This window comes from Astyanax mexicanus, chromosome 17 (genome assembly GCF_023375975.1).
Source record: "Astyanax mexicanus isolate ESR-SI-001 chromosome 17, AstMex3_surface, whole genome shotgun sequence".
Lineage (NCBI taxonomy): Eukaryota > Metazoa > Chordata > Actinopteri > Characiformes > Acestrorhamphidae > Astyanax > Astyanax mexicanus.
This window is the reverse complement of record NC_064424.1, coordinates 30,567,369-30,584,487: the sequence shown is the minus strand read 5'-3', so window position 1 is coordinate 30,584,487 and position 17,119 is coordinate 30,567,369. Positions and strand designations below refer to the sequence as shown.

Genomic DNA, 17,119 nt, shown 5'->3' with positions numbered 1-17,119 from the left:
GAACAGATGGTCAACAGATGGTTAAGTTTTCCTGCAAAATGTCTTTTGGGAAATGTCAACTTGGGAATTCATTTTTTGCTGTGGATGACGACAATCCATCCAGACCCTGAAGCAGCAAAGCAGCCCCAAACCATGATGCCCCCTCCACCATGTTTCACAGTTGGGATGAGGTTTTGATGATGGTGTGCTGTGCTGTTTTTTCTCCACACATAGCATTGTGTGTTCCTTCCAAACAACTCGATTTTGGTTTCATCTCTCCACAGTATATTTAGCCTGTAGTGCTGTGGAGCTTCCAGGTGCTCTTTTGCAAACTTCAAACGTGCAGCAGTGTTTTTTTGGACAGCAGTGGCTTCCTCAGTGGTGTCCTCCCATCAACTCCATTCTTGTTTAATGTTTTCCTTTTTGTAGATTTGTCAACAAAAATGTTATAAGGTGCCAGAGTTTTCTGTAAGTCTTGAGCTGACACTCAGGTTCTTCCTCATGTCTTTCTTGGAGGTTGCTAAGGCAGTTACAGTGGCATTTCAGGTGGTTGCTAAGGTGTTGTTAAGTGTATGGTCTTGCTAGTGTCTTTTTTAGGAGGTTTCTAAGGCCGTTGCAGTGGTCTTGTAGGAGGTTGCTGAGGTGTTACTAAGTGAGTTCTATGGATGAGCTAAGTTGGTTGCTAAGATGTTGCTAAATTAGTGCTATGATCTTGCCAGTGTCATTCTTGGAGGTTGCTGAGGCAGTTGCAGTGTTTTTTGCAGGTGGTTTCAGAGGTATTACTAGGTGAGTGATATGAACTAGGTAAGGTGGGTGCGAAGGTATTGCTAAATTGATGCTATGGTCTTGTTAATGTCTTTTTTGGAGGTTGCTAAGGCAGTTAGTGTTTTTTTTAGGTGGTTGTTGAGGTGTTACTAAATGAGTGCTGTAAAGTGGCTAAGGTGGTTGCTTATGTGTTGCTAATGTGTTTCTTGTTGCCTGCGAAGACAGTTGCAATGATCTTTCAGGTGGTTGCTGAGGCTTTACTAAGTAAGTGCTGTGAACTAGCAATGGTGGTTGCTTAGGTATTGCAAACTTGGTTCTATGGTCTCATGTTTTTCTTGGAGGTTGCTAAGACAGTTTCAGTGGTTTTTCAGGTGGTTGCTTAGATGTTACTATGTATGTGCTAGGAAGTATGCTAAGGTGCATGCTGAGGTGTTGCTAATGTCTTTCTTCAGGTCACTACGACAATTGCAGAGGTCTTTCAGGTGGTTGTTGATGTGTTGCTAAGCTGGTGCTTTGATCTTGCTCATGTCTTTCTTGGAGGTTGCTAAGGCAGTTGCAGTGGCATTTCAGGTGGTTGCTTAGATGTTACCAAGTATGTGCTAGGAAGTAGCTGAGGTGCTTGCTGAGGTGTTGCTAATGTTTTTTTCGGGTCACTAAGGCAATTGCAGAGGTCTTTCAGGTGGTTGCTGAGGTGTTGCTAAGTGTATGGTTTTTCAAATGTCTTTCTTGGAAGTTGCTAAGGCAGTTGCAGTGTTTTTTCAGGTGGTTGCTGAGGTATTACTAGGTGAGTGATATGAACTAGCTAAGGTGGGTGCGAAGGTATTGCTAAGCTGGTGCTATGGTTTTGCTAGTGTCTTTCTTGTAGGTTGCTTAGGCAGTTGCAATTGTATTTCAGGTGGTCGCTGAGGTGTTATTAAGTGAGTGCTGTGAACTAGCTAAGATGGTTCATAAGGTGTTGCTAAATTGGTGATATGGTCTTGCTTATGTGTTTCTTGATGGTTGCTTAGGCAGTTGCAATTGCATTTCAGGTGGTCGCTGAGGTGTTATTAAGTGAGTGCTGTGAACTAGCTAAGGTGGTTGCTGTGGTTTTGCTAAGCTGGTGCTATGGTTTTGCTAGGGTCTTTCTTTTAGGTTGCTTAGGCAGTTGCAATTGTATTTCAGGTGGTTGCTGAGGTGTGTTACTTAGTAAGTGCCGTGAACTAGCTAAGGTGGTTGCTGAGGTTTTGCTAAGCTGGTGCTATGGTCTTGCTAGTGTCTTTCTTGGAGGTTGCTAAGGCAATTGCAGTGGTATTTCAGGTGGCTAAGTGAGTGCTGTGAAGTAGTTAAGGTTGTTGCTGGGGTGTTACTAAGTGAGTTCTATGAAGTGGCTAAGGTGGTTATTAAGATAAATTGACCTAAATTGGTGCTACAATCTTGCTAATGTCTTTTTTTTGGAGGTTGCTATAAGGCAGTTGCAGTGATACTGTATTTCAGCTGGTTTTACCAGTGGTTGCTATGGTGTATCAGGTAGATTTTAAGACATTTTCATAAAAATTGGCCTAAATGAGGTGGCAGAATTTCACAGCTCAAACATGTTGTACTCTGAATCTGTCAGGCAAAATGAAAAGAAAGGGAGGAGAGGAGATGAGAGCTACAGGCTGATTGCAGCTGCAGTGAGTGAGCTGTCATGTGGACAGCCTAGGAAGAAAGAGAGAGAGAGAAAGAGAGAGATAGAGAGGACAGAAGTGATAGAGCGGTGCCTCGGCTTCTCTTTTAAAGGCTTCAATTACCAGCGCTTTCTATCTAATGAGAGATAAGCCTGTTGGTAATGAAGAATAGAGGATATTGAAGGGGGCCGGGCTAGATGAAGCTCTCACACACTGCATTAATAACCTCCTCATCACCGACTGAGACACAGAGCCACCATTCCGTCCCACTGATATCCCACTGAGGCCTTCTGCAGTGATTCAGCACCATCAGCTGCTTTTTAAACATCCAAAAGTACCAAGACACATCCTCTAATTTTGATTAGTTACAGTATATTTCTGAGGTACTGTGAGGACCATCAGAATAAGCCCAGCCAGCATGTTCAACGGGGGCTCCTGTTTGATAGAACATGGGCTTGGTCAGCTCCAGGTTGGCATGGACTCAAAAGGAACCAGTTCTCAAAAGGAACCAGTCATTCCAGCCCACCATAAAGGTTTCCTTCCACTAAAATCCACTTTTTCTTTTTTTTTTTTTTTGTGAAATATAATAGGTCTCTCTGAGTTGTCCGTTGTCTGCAGTAGCTAGTAAAAGAAAATATTCAAAAAAACTTGGAAAATAGATCAGGAAAAGCACCCTGCCTATCAGACAGGAGCTAACAGGGCTAGGAACAGCATGGCAGCTCGTTCCTGTGTTATTTGTGCAAATAACACATCAGTGTTTTATGCTTTGCCCAGTAATTCAGAGCTAAGAAACAAATGGTTAGATTTTTTTTTTGTCTATGGAACAGCGCCGGCAAAGTACAATTAAGATAGGTAGATGTATTTTCAGAAAAGTTCTGTTTACACTATTTATTTAGCTAGCTAGCTAGATATCTTGTGTAAGCAGAGATGGATAGTCCAGGTCCAGAAAGTAAAAACAAATCCACCTCAGGGTTTTATTCCAACTGCCTGGGAGTTTCTGCTGCGGCTCAGCAGGATCTTTTATTTTCTGGACCTGGACTACCCACCTCTGTGTGTAAGCAGCTAGGTTTACATAGGATCTCCGGTGGATTTTGCATTTTAATGAGACTCTAAGATTGAAAAGACTATTACTAGTGTAAAAATATGTCTTTATTTTAAAGTGTTTCTAACTCGTTGCTTCCTGGTGTTGCAGTGCTGTTAGCCAATCAGAGGCAACATGTTTGCTCGTTTTTCCCCGCCCACTCCTCCACGGGACTAGTGAAGGGTTATACCGGATCACCGGAGCCCTTTTTTCCAAAAAAAAAAAAAAAAAAAAACAGCTCATAAGGCATTCATTCATACTAGACACCACGACTAGACATCACTAGAAATCTTTAAAGCTGTTTTTCTAGTTCCTCCCCAGCAATGCATGATTGTTTTGAGCCCAACAGACCAGCGAATGCAACAAAGAAGGGTTTGTGCATTGCATGGTTGAAAGGACCATATAATCCGAAGGAAATGTAACCATTCTAGGGACATCAGTAAATGGTAGTCTACACAGGCACACGTGTCTTGTGCGTTTTATGGCAGCAAACGCGACTAGATCTTGTTTCTGGTTTCTGACTTCTGCAGCTCATTGTAAAATGCACTTTGAGCTATTTAGCAATGTAAATTGAACTTATGGAACAAGTTTGCCTAATGGCAAGCCATGAAAATGCAGTTATTTAGTGTTAGCTATTACCGAAACAACGATGTTTAGCCAGCAAGCTAGCAAGCTATCTAACTAATCCAGTGCTAACTATCTAAACAAACATTCCCACTAGCCACGTAGCTATCCAGCTACCACAGACCAGACCATATCTATAAAAATAGTTGAAAAACATCTTCACAAACAATGACTACCATAGTGAAAAGCACAAACATGCACAGAAAAAGAGAAATAATCCCAGTGTTACCTAAATCAGTTATTTATCTCTCGCCATTCAGACTTCTCTCTTTGTTGAGAGCTCTTTTCCTGTTTTTTGCCTGCTCAGACAAGGCTCCATCATGGTAAATATACATGTCTACAGCTAAGCGCTAGTTCTTTTGCTGTTCAGAGGTGAATATATCTGACTGTAGTCTGTGCGTTTACTATTTTAAAACAAGCTACCTGGCATGAACCACTAGCTGTTATCGCCTTTACTGGCTTACCGGAACACTCAGGGTTCCTTAGTGTAGCGCTGTTGGGCGGCATTAGCCACTAACTGTGGCTAGTACTACCGGTTAGCCACTAATGCTAATACTGCTGCACCCAGCCTTAGTGGAAATCTGGAAATCTAAGCTTACTGTAAATAAACAGAAGCGCTTTAGTCACCCATATAAATAGTTTTTAGGAGAGAAATCTGGGTAGATGTTTAAGAATTAAAAAAAGCTTTGTTTACTTAACTTATCTTAGCTTTAAAGTCTCGCACCTGCTGAATTAGTAGGAAAACATGGCGACACCCCTGTTTCTTACTAGTGTTGCATTATGCACCTTATTATCCAGTGCGCCTTATGTATGTAAATAGACCAGAAAATAGACTTTTTGAGTTTATCGATAGTGCGCTTTATAATCCGGTGCTTATAATATGCTAGGTGTTTCTAATAAAGTGGCCAGAGAGTGAAAGCATGCAGTTGGCTATCTTTGTATGACACAATATTATTACACTTTTAGATGCATTGTAGAGTTCCCTTTGAAAAGGTATTATTGTTTTTTGTTTTTTTTTCTTCAGTTATAAACTCTGTCGAAGTTTATTTTTTTCTTCCTTTTTCCTAAACCCCGCTGTCAGACAGAGTGCTGAGGCCATATGCAAATGATTTGTTTATCTATTTATCAGTTTTAACCCCCCCCCCCTCCTCTTCAACCCATTATTTGAGAAATGCTAATGCCAGCGAAAAAAGGGGGGAAAAAACAGAAGAACTGTTTCATCGCGGCGGAGAGGTTCTGTCAGCCTGACACCCAAATAACCCAATTTTACTGTAGGGAGAGAGAGAGAGAGGGAGAGAAATGGAGAGAGAGAGAAAGAGAGAGAGAGAGAGAGAGAGTATGAAAGAGAGAGAGAAAAAGAGAGAGAGAGCAGATTGTTGTTTTCAAGCGAAAGATGGCATGCTGTCAGCAAAGAAGTTAAAAAGAAGTTGAAAAGAAGGTGAAAGTGTGTGTGTGTGTGTGGACAGGTTTTACTTCTACTGCAGGACACACTCTGGGTGGAACGACAACCTTTACACTGACATAAAAAAGTACTCAGAAAGAGAGAAAGCGAGAGAGAGAGAGAGAGACGGAGAAAGGTACGAGGAGTGTCAGGGATTGCTCATATATCTTCTGACTTCCAGTACAGGTGAGGAGTACACAGAGTGAGAGAGGATAAAGGATAAAAGAGAGAGAGAGAGAGAAAGAGAGAGAGAGAGAGAGATATTGTGAGATTTTCTGAGCTCAGTTGTCAGAGAGAGGCCAAATAGAGTTAATAATACATTGACGTCTATAAAAGCTCACAGTGAAGTGTTCTAAAACAACACTTTATAGGCTGACGAAGAACTTCCTCAAAGATTTAAAAGCAACTTCCCGTTATAATCCGGTCCAGTCTACCTCCCTTGGTCCACCCCCATTTGGTCAAAATTAGGAAACAAACAAAAAAAGATCACGTAATCGCAGGATAAAGTATGTTATCTGTGTGTAAGTTACAGTATTAGAATCAGTACACAGTAGTGGACAGTAGTGGGATGGGAATCGCAGGGGAACTCACGATATGATTGTAAATGTATTAATGTAATATGATATGATTGTAAATGTATTGGAATACATTTAAGATGCGCGTGCACACGCTGCGGCTTCTCGCTCTCCCGAGGATACAGCGCTTTCGTGTTTTTTGTCCTGTTTTTGTACGTCTTTGTCGTGCGTTCACGTCCTGAAACGCACCTACAGCCGTGAGTTTCTGCTGGAAGCCGGTAGAAACTCACTTTTGGATTTAAACCGCGATCTCCGAGAAGAGCTGCGAGCCTGCGGCGTGCTCCGGACACCCGCACCCCCACCGACCCCCACCGCTGCAGCTCGCCCACAATGGAAGCGCCACAGGCGGCGGGAGAGACGGCAGAAGCGCGGTAAGCGGGGAGGTATCCGAGCGAGGCTAGCAGCTAGCCCACACAAGCCAGCTATCCCCACCATGCTTTTGGCGAATGTAAGATCGTTGGACAATAAACTGGACTACATCCGCTTACTTCAGTCAACTCAGAAGACCGTGAGAGACTGTTGTGTTTATATTTTCACGGAAACTTGGCTCAACAACAGCGTCCCGGACCATGCCGTTCAGCTGGAGAGGCTAACATGCTATCGGGCGGACCGCGCGCTAACTGAGGGAGGTAAGAGCCGCGGCGGCGGACTCTGTGTTTACATCAGCGATGCTTGGTGTCGGAACGTTGTTGTGGTCTGTAAACACTGCTCACCGGTAGTGGAACTGATGATTATCAAATGCCGTCCGTTCTATCTACCGAGAGATTTCTCCGCCGTGCTGATCGCTGCTGTTTACATCCCTCCGACCTCCAACAAAAGCGTGAGGAGTGAAGCACTGAATGAACTGTACCAGTACATCAGTGAGCAGCAGACAGCACACCCAGATGCTTTTCTCATTCTGGCTGGAGATTTCAACCATGCAGACCCAAAGAGTGTGTTTTCTGGACTTTTTAAACACATAGACTTTCCAACCAGGGGAAACAACACTTTGGACCAGGTCTTTACTACAAAAAGAGGGGCTTACAGAGCCTCCCCCCTCCCCCACCTCGGAGCGTCTGACCACCTCACCATTATGCTAATGCCAGCTTACAGACCACTGGTTAAAGTCTCCAAACCAGTTCTGAAGCAGGTACGAGTGTGGCCAGAGGGTTCCTCAGAGGCACTTCAGGACTGTTTCAGCACAACAGACTGGAACATGTTTAGAGAGGCTGCCACCCACAACAACTCCACGGACATTCAGGAGTACACAGAAACTGTCTCTGCCTACATCACCAAGTGCATTGATGATGTAACCGACCTCAAGACCATCACTGTTCGGGCTAATCGGAAGCCATGGCTGACAGGAGAGGTCCACAAGCTCCTGAAGGCTAGAAATGCAGCCTTCACAGCTGGAGACCAGGCAGGCCTGAGGACAGCCAGGGCCAACCTGTCCCGCGGCATCAGGAAAGCTAAGAGGCAGTACTCCAAGAAGATATCCCAACGCTTCAGCGACAGCAGAGACACACGGAACCTGTGGCAAGAGATTCAGTCTATCACAGGCTACAAACCCCATCCACAGACCTGCAACAGCGACACATCTCTGCTGAACGACCTGAATGGATTCTTCGCAAGGTTCGAGCCACTCAACAACACACCCGCCCAGAAATCCATACCTCCTCCTGGTGACCAGGTGCTAACGCTCTCCCAAGACAGTGTGAGGAGAGCATTCAGCAGGATCAATGCTCGAAAATCTCCTGGACCTGACAACATTCCTGGTCGTGTGCTGAAGGACTGTGCCTGGGAACTCGCAGAGGTTTATACGGACATCTACAACACCTCTCTGAGTCAGGCGGTGGTTCCCACATGCTTCAAAGCCACCACCATCATCCCTGTCCCTAAGAAGGCATCGCCATCCTGTCTCAACGACTATCGTCCGGTTGCACTCACCCCCATCCTCATGAAGTGCTTCGAACGACTAGTCATGCACCATATCAAGTCTTCACTCCCCTCCTCCCTGGACCCCTACCAGTTTGCATATCGGTCAAATCGCTCGACCGATGATGCCATCTCCACTGTTCTCCACTCAGCCCTCACACACCTGGACAAGAAAGACACCTACGTCAGAATGCTGTTTGTTGACTTCAGTTCAGCATTCAACACAATCATCCCCCAACAGCTCATACACAAACTGGACAGTCTGGGGCTGAGCACTTCCCTGTGCAACTGGCTGTTGGACTTCCTGACTGGTAGACCACAGGCAGTGCGGGTTGGCAGCAACACATCCAGCATCACCACACTGAACACAGGGGCTCCCCAAGGATGTGTACTGAGCCCCCTCCTGTTCACTCTGCTGACCCACGACTGCACACCGGAACACACCTCCAACCTCTTCGTCAAGTTTGCGGATGACACGACGGTGGTGGGTCTCATCAGCAACAACGATGAGTCACACTACAGGAGCGAGGTGAGCCGCCTGGCCTCCTGGTGCAAACACAACAATCTCTCTCTGAACGCAGAGAAGACTAAGGAGATTGTTGTGGACTTCAGGAGAACTCACACACTGCACACTTCTCTGTCCATCAACGGAACTGCTGTGGAGAGGGTGAGCAGCACCAAGTTCCTGGGTGTGCACGTCACAGAGGACCTCTCCTGGAGCACCAACTCAGCATCACTGGCCAGGAAGGCAAACCAGCGTCTCTACTTTCTCCGCAAGCTGAGAAGAGCTGGAACCCCCACCCCCATCATGACCACTTTCTACAGAGGGGCCATCGAGAGCATCCTGACCAGCTGTTTCACCGTGTGGTACGGGGCCTGCACAGCATCCTGCCGCAGGACCCTCCAGCGCATCGTGAGAGCAGCTGAGAAGATTGTTGGCACCTCTCTCCCCTCCCTTCAGGACCTGTACAGCTCCCGCCTCACGCGGAAAGCCCTCCGTCTGGCAGGAGATCCCTCCCACCCACTACACAGCTTCTTCAGCCTGCTGCCATCAGGGAGAAGACTGCGGAGTCTCGGGTCTAGGACCAGCAGACTGCGAGACAGCCCCATCCATCAGGCTGTGAGGATGCTGAACTCTCTTCCCGCACTACCCCCCATCCCAATCCTGCCCACAGCACACACACTCTCATCATCCTGACCCCACATCCTCCCACCAACACAGTACTGAAACTCTGCACTAGAACACACACAGTACTGTAACTTTTGTAAAAGGACCTGCACTACACACCCAATACCTGCACTACTGTTACGCTGCACTGTCATACACACTTTAATTCCCCAAGAACTGGGAACTTTAAGAACTTTACCAGCCTTAAGCTAGATACAACATTGCACTACTGTTATACGGGTTCTATTTATATTGTCACTTGATCTTAATCACCATTAATATTGCACTATTATCTTCTGTCTCACAAATGTCTATTGTGTTTTTGTTGTATTGTACATATAGTGTCTCCCACTCATTTAGATTTAGATTATATATTTATTTCTTTTTATTTCTATTTATATATCTATTTCACCCCCACCACTACTGCACCTTGTTCTGTCTCATGTATGTCTGTGTCCCTGCTGCTGTATTGTACACATAGTGTCTCCCCTTTTTCTTTATTTTTCTTTATTATCCATTATCTGTACTTGCTGTAAAATTGGGAAGGAGAGTAACGTAATTTCAATTCTATGTATGTCCTGTACATATGCAGCATTGACAATAAAACTACTTGACTTGATCACGATACGGTGCCCACGATAACAATGATCACAAGACAATTCTCTAGAAAGCATTACGGCATCTGTGTTACTGAAGAAGTAAAACAAAACAACCTCCCAAATAAACAAATACCAGGAATCATGAGATTGACAACCAATATTCTTCACCGTAGGATTACCCTCTTCATTTGATTTGAGGGTAAGTCTTATGCTGGAGCACGGTTCTTCCCCCTTCCCACTCACACTCCCCCGCTGGCCTGCACTCGCACTGCGTTTAAACAATCCGTGCCCGAGCACGCTTACGGCACTCACTGATAAACGGATTTGCCGGTGTTGTGCCGAATTCAACACCCCCACCATGAAAAGCACCCTCTCTCAGGAGCGCGTCTTCTGGATAAAAACGACATAATCTGTCACGGTTACATACATACAGCGTGTTTTCGGCACAACACCGCCATGTTTGTTTACAGGAACGTCGCAACGTCGCATCACTGGCGCCAGCAAGACGTGCACAAACAATTTGTCCTCTTTTGAGCTCTGGTATGTCACCCATAATGTTGCGTGCATTGCAATATTTTGAGCAGAACTGTGCTCTCTGTGCTTTCTCGATAGTAAAATGCGAACAAAATGTTCTAAATTCATTTTGTTAATCCTGTTGTATAGTGAGAGAAAAATCACTCTGGGATGGAGGTGGCTTTTCTTTTGCGAGATTTGAAGATTTTTGTGTCTTAAAACCTGTTTCAAAATAAACAGAGTAAAAAACAGCCCTCATTTCTGAATGATCTAATGGCCAAACACTGGTTGTTACATTGGGAATGATGGGGGTCCATCCAGTTCTTTTGGGATGGGTCAGGTCAGATCTTTCCAGCAGTGCTCCAAAGTCTAGTAGAAAGTCTTCACAGGGGAGTAGAAGCAGATATTATTTAACAAAAGCTGGACACTTTCTTTTTAATACATATCATTTCAGATTAGTTTGTTTAAATGAACATTTAAATGATAAAAAAAAGATTATGGTCATCTAGAAGATGTGCCACTGCATAAAACTTTTTTTTTGTGTGACTGTGCCTAAAAAGAGAGAGAGAGAGAGAGAGTGGGGCCTTCACTGTTTAAACTGTGAGATCCAGCCGGTTGAGTAATCCCCCTGCTCCAGTTTGGGAGGGTGTGAGAAAGCAGAAAGGGCATTAATATTTGAACACAGAGCAGAAGAGATGTGGTATTGAGATGCATCTGGGTCTGGCTGGAATCACAGGCCCGGTTTGCCTGTGGCGTCTCTCAGGAGCTGTGCATGTGCGCAGGGTCAGAACGCCATAAATATGTTATATACGTGTACGAACACAGTTCAGAAAAAAACAAAAAAGTTGGTACTGTACTGACATTGCAAATAAAAAAAAGCTGAGTTTCTTACATTTTTGTTTTTCTTTTGTTGTGGTGCAGACAGTATGGATCCAAGATGTTTCGTATTTTGTTTGTTTATATATATCCATTCTTGCATTTCTGGCTTGCAGCACATTTAAAAAAAAAAAGAAGTTGGGATGGAAAATTATTTAAAACTTGAAGAAATGTTGCCGTTCCTTTTGACAAAACATGTCACAAAAGCTGTTTTTGCACAAATTAAATTTTCCTAGCTATTAGTGATTTATTAGGACCTAACAGATATTAAAAAACAAAATTTTGTCTTCATTCAGGAAGTCTTGTTTGCAATAAAATATGTACTTAAATGGGGACAGTACCTTATTTAACATTTAAAAATGATTCTTGCACTTTAAGATTAGAAGGACCCATTTAGTCCGAAAACTATAATTTAGCTTTTTACAGTAACTAAAAAACTAGTTCCAAACATAAAATGTGTTTTTTTTTTTTTTTTTTTAACTGGCCCATGTTTCTGTCTGGACTGGCTGTAGAAACCTCTGACTGGGATTCCCACCATATTCTTTCCAATCAATTGAGTTTTCTTTTCCTCAGTCATCCCTTTGTAACGTGTGCAGCAAGTGGTTTATAGAATGAATGAATGTCATGTGAGCCCCCCCCGGTGTTTCTGTGTGGCCCTGCTTATAGTTCTGTATAGTGCTCAATTTGACTGGATTTAACTGTGCTTCACTAGTGTATATTTAAGGTCTCTGTAAAATGCAATTCCGTACCCAAACAGTGTGCTAATTAGCCAAATAATAATACACGGAGAGATATTTTTTTATGTTTTAGAAAAGGTTTTAAAAAAAGGTGTGAATAGTGAAATAACATTTGGCCATCAGTGGTTGTTAGTGTAGTGCCATCTGTGGGATTGGAGATCAGGGGTGTTGAGCTCAGATGGACAGACGGACGGACGGACGGACGGATATAAATTAATTATAGGAGATAGCAGGTATCAGCAGATATGACAAAAAATAAACATAAGTCTGTGCATGTATTGCATTTAAGTTAGGTACGTAGTGTAGTGTCCAGGGGTGCAAATGTACAGTAAACGTACAGTAAAATGTACAGGACGTACAGTAAAATGGCAATAGAGTCCCAAGTGTTTTTCCATTACAGATAAAAAAGGCTGTGATTAAGAGAGCACATATGAGACCCGTTCCTTATCTGTCTTCTCTCTTTCGGCTCCACTGGGAGGAGTTGAAGAGTCTGATGGCTCTCGGAACAAACAATCTTCTCAGTCTGTCCGTAGAGCAGCTCTGTGACAAGAACCTGCCACTGAAACTGCTCCTATGATCCATGATGATCGAATGCAATGGGTGACCATCATCATCCATGATGGAGAGTAGTTTGTGCAGTGTCCTCCTCTCTGCCACCGTTACCACAGTGTCCAGCTCCACACCATCCACGGACCCCGCCCGCCTGACCAACTTGTCCAGACGCACCTCGTCCCTCTTCTTCAAGCTTTCTCCCCAACAGGCTTGCATTCTTGCCCTTTACACACTGATGTTTTGAATAGTTTAATGATTTTATACACTTTTTTTTTTTTTTTTTTCAATTTTCCATGTTTTTTAAAGCTTTGCTCTTTAACGACTCAAACATGCAGCCAAACTGGTTCAACTGTATCCAGCACCCGGATCAGTTCCACACTCTGATACAGGCTGGGTAATAGTGGTGCATGTGGTCTGCCAAAACTGGGCACTTTTGCCTTTTGAAAGGGTTGATTGCAGCTTTAGTGGCGATATAATCAATATTGTATCTCACTGTCTGCAATTTGAGATGACAGGCCACCTCACAAACATCTGAAAGAGTTTCTAGTGCAGCCAGATTTGAAGCCAGATGATCAAAATCAGGCAGGTTTTCACCGAGTGGCACCTTCATAGCTTTCATCTTTCTCCAGTAACTGTTAGTTAAGATATTTGTGATCTCCATCCACAAACAGTAGCGTAAAAAAAATATTTGCCCCCTTTACAAGTTTCTTTTGTTTCTGCATTTTTGTCATACTTACATTTTTCAGATTATCAAACAACCTTTAGTATCAAACAAAAATAACCTGAGTAAATATAAAAAAAGCAGCTTAAAAATGTATTTTTTGCCCCCCAAAAATGAACTGTGATTAATCACACTTTTATGAAAAGCTGCATTTTATGGAAAGCTGCATTCCATCCCAGACTACAGTGAGAGCTATTATTCACAAATTGAAAAAAAAAAAAGGAAATTGGAAATTATTCCAAAAGGGCATGGACAACTCATCCAGAAGGTCACAAACGGACCCAAAACAGCATTTAAAGAACTGCAGATCCCACCTGTCTCAGTTAAGGTCAGTGTTCATGATTCAATAATAAGATAGAGACTGGGTGAAAATGGTTCCAAGGCAAAAACACTGCTGACCAAAAAGAACACAACGGCCCATCTCACATTTACCAAAAAACACATCTTGATGATCCCCTTGATGATTCTTTGGACTGACGTGACAAAGGTTAAACTTTTTGGAAGGTGTGTGAACCGTTACATCTCACATAAAACTAGACAAACACTTTTTCACAAAAGGCTACATTGGTTTTTATCTTTAAGAAATAAAATCATCCCTTAAAAAGTGCTTTTTTATATTTACTCAGGTTATGTTTGTCTGATACTGAAGTTTGTTTGATCATCAGAAAAATATCAGTAAGCTAAAACAAAATAAAAATGTAGAGGGGCACTGTATACAGTACACTGTATGTCTTATTATTGGTGGACACTAAACCCGCAGTAGCCTTAACAAGCAAACAACTAGCTGTTGCTTTGTCTGAAAAGTTGTTTGTTTGGAGATATTTTAGTGTAGAAACGCTGAAGAGAAAGTCAGTTACTTTTAACGTGTGGGTACAATTGTACAGTATAGCGTTTTATAGAGTTTTATTTTTTATTTGAAGGTGTTATTATTTAGTTGTTGCTCGCTACTGAAGTTGCAGCAGGTGGGTCATGCAGCAAGACAATGACCCTAAGCAGACATTCAAGTCATTAAACCATAGAATAGTCCAAAAAAATGATTTCATGTCTTGAAATGACATGACAAGTCAAATTTCTGACCCCAAACCAGTGGAAATGTTGTGAACAGTTAACGTGAGAAAACCCACAACATCTCATAATTGAAGCTGTTCTTTACAGAGGAATGGGCTAAAATCTGTCAAGCTGGTGTGCAGGACTGATCAACAGTTTAGTTGCAATTATTGCAGCGAACATAAAAAAAAATCACAAAAATGTAATCGCCTGTTGGATCATTTTCCTCAATAAATACATAAACCAAGTATAATATTTTGTCTGATTTGATTAACTGAGTTCTCTTTATCTACTTTTTGCACTTGTGTAAAAAAAAAAAAAAAAACTGATGAGGTTTTATGTCATATTGTCACTGGAGCCAAGCACCGGACAGACAAATGTGGATAGAATATAGATAATTTATTAAATAAAGGACAAGGCAGATCAGAATGCAAGGCAAAGGAATAGTCAAAATACAAAAAATTAGGTCAGAACTAAAAAGGCAAATAAACGAAGGGCTAAGCAAAAATTACTGTAGTCTAAAAAGCAAAAAGGGTTGGCAACAAAAGGGAAAAAATATATAAAAGAAATGCGATGTAGAAGAGCTATACAAGGAGCAAGAGTGAGCTCTTTATGGAACAGAGTCCAGGTGTGCGCAATCAGTAGGAGGGCGAACCGGAACAACGATGAGTCAAGTGTGATCTGGCATGTCCGGAGCATTAGAGTCCGTGGCATGCAGACAGACAGGACGCTGACACATTTATGCAGAAATATAGAAAAAATATATAGAAAAAAAAATTAATTGACTCATCGCTAACTTCAAACCACATCATATATATATATATATATATATATATATATATATATATATATATCTTGGGGTTTCTAGCTGTCTAGACTATCTGACAGTATGAAAAATGCTTAAGAGTGCAATGCAGAGCCATATCAAACCAGCATTTTCATTATTTTATATATTTTATAATAAATCCAGCAAAACCAGTGCAGCCAATTCACGTTTACCACCTTTAGATCAAAGCATCACAATGTTAGAGTGAACTATTTATGGAACAGAGTCCAGGTGTGCGCAATCAGTAGGACGGCGAACTGGAACGCAGATGAGTCACGTCTGATCTGGCATGTACGGAGAGTTGAGTGCAGGTGTATCATGGGAAATGGAGTTTGTTTCAGAGAGTCAATGGCATGCAGACAGACAGTGACGGGACACTGACACATATTTATGCAGAAATATAAAAAAATATAAAAATAAACAAAAAATGACTCATCGCTAATATATTTTTTTTGGGTGGGGGTTCTGGCTGTGTAGACTATTAAATCTGTGTACAAATCAGATTTGATCTGACAGTATGAAAATTGCTTAAGAGTGCAAAGCCATATCAAACCAGCATTTTCATAATTTTATATATTTTATATATTTTATAACAAATCTAGCAAAACCAGTGCAGCCAATTCACGTTTACCACCTTTAGATCAAAGCATCACAATGAGTTAGTTCATGAATTAGTGCAGCCATATTATAATGTTTATAAAAGTTTTTGCATTGCACAGGCATTAGAGAAGCACATGTATTTTTACTGAATGACCCGCTCCAGCTCTGTGCGAGCATCGAGACGGCAGCCTGTGTTCTCCTGCAGCAGCACAGAGAGGGTCTGCAGAGGTGCCCGAGTGTCAGCGCTGCTTATAAACGGTTTGTTTGTGCTAATTATCTAACGATTGCATTGCGTCTCTGCATTTGAATATCAGAACACAAAGCTGTAATTACAGATCCGCCCTGTTAATTTATGTAGCAGCAGCTGTTTCCCTTTCAGAAGCAGCTCTGCAGTCCGCAGTGGTGTACACACACTCACACACTTCACACACTCCATACACACATATACAAACACATGCATGCACATCTACACATACAGTAAGTGTATACTTGTGTACATATGCAAATATACAGCTCTGGCAAAAATAAAGAAACCACTTCAGTTTGTGAATCAGTTTCTTTGATTTTCCTATTTATAGATAAATGTTTGAGTGAAATTAACATTTTTGTTTTATTCTATAAACTACAGAAAATATTTCTCCCAAATTCCACATAGAAAACAAGTTCATACTCATAAAGTTTTAAGAGTTCAGAAATCAATATTTGGTGGAATAACCCTGGTTTTAATCACAGTTTTATGCATCTTGTCTTGTTCTCCTCCACCAGTCTTACACACTGCTTTTGGATAACTTTATGCCTGCACTCCTGGTGCAAAAATTCAAGCAGTTCAGTTTGGTTTGATGGCTTGTGATCATCCATCTTCCTCTTGACCATATTCCAGAGTTTTTTTTGTGTAAAACTTTTGGCACTGGTGAAATAATACCTTAATTAATGTTGTGGGCCTTTGAAGGCATCTTACTCTGCTGCACAGTAGAACAGTGCACCTCCACTCTAGAGTCAGATAAACATTTCTGAAGGTCTTGAACTGTTTGCATTTATGGAACTGTCTATGAAACAGTTTGCTTCAGAAGCTTTCTTGACTTTACAGAGTGCATGTACACACATGCACTAATATCATAAAACTACACACACACACACACACACACACACATATATACATACAGAGTACATACACACACAAACGTATAATCATGAATGCACAGGCTATTACATACATACATACATACAGGCATGCACACATTCATTTACTCCCATTTATGCACACACACATTCTTGCACATATGTGCACAAATAACCTCCACACGCACACACACAACACACACACACACACGCGCAAACTCCTTCATCCCCGGCTTTGAAAGTCAGCAAACACAGCGCGGGTGTAAGATGCTGACAGGGCGCTATTGTTGTGAGGAATTAGGCGACGGCTTCATTTCCTGGCGTGCGGCGCTAATC

At 42.3% G+C, this 17,119-nt stretch overlaps 1 protein-coding gene across 2 annotated transcripts in view; it reads left to right on the top strand.

Annotated features, from left to right (window-relative positions):
* The window catches only part of unc5da (unc-5 netrin receptor Da), a 331,458-nt gene that overhangs the window by 197,060 nt on the left and 117,279 nt on the right, over positions 1-17,119 (top strand). The gene's annotated exons all lie outside the window — the stretch shown is intronic.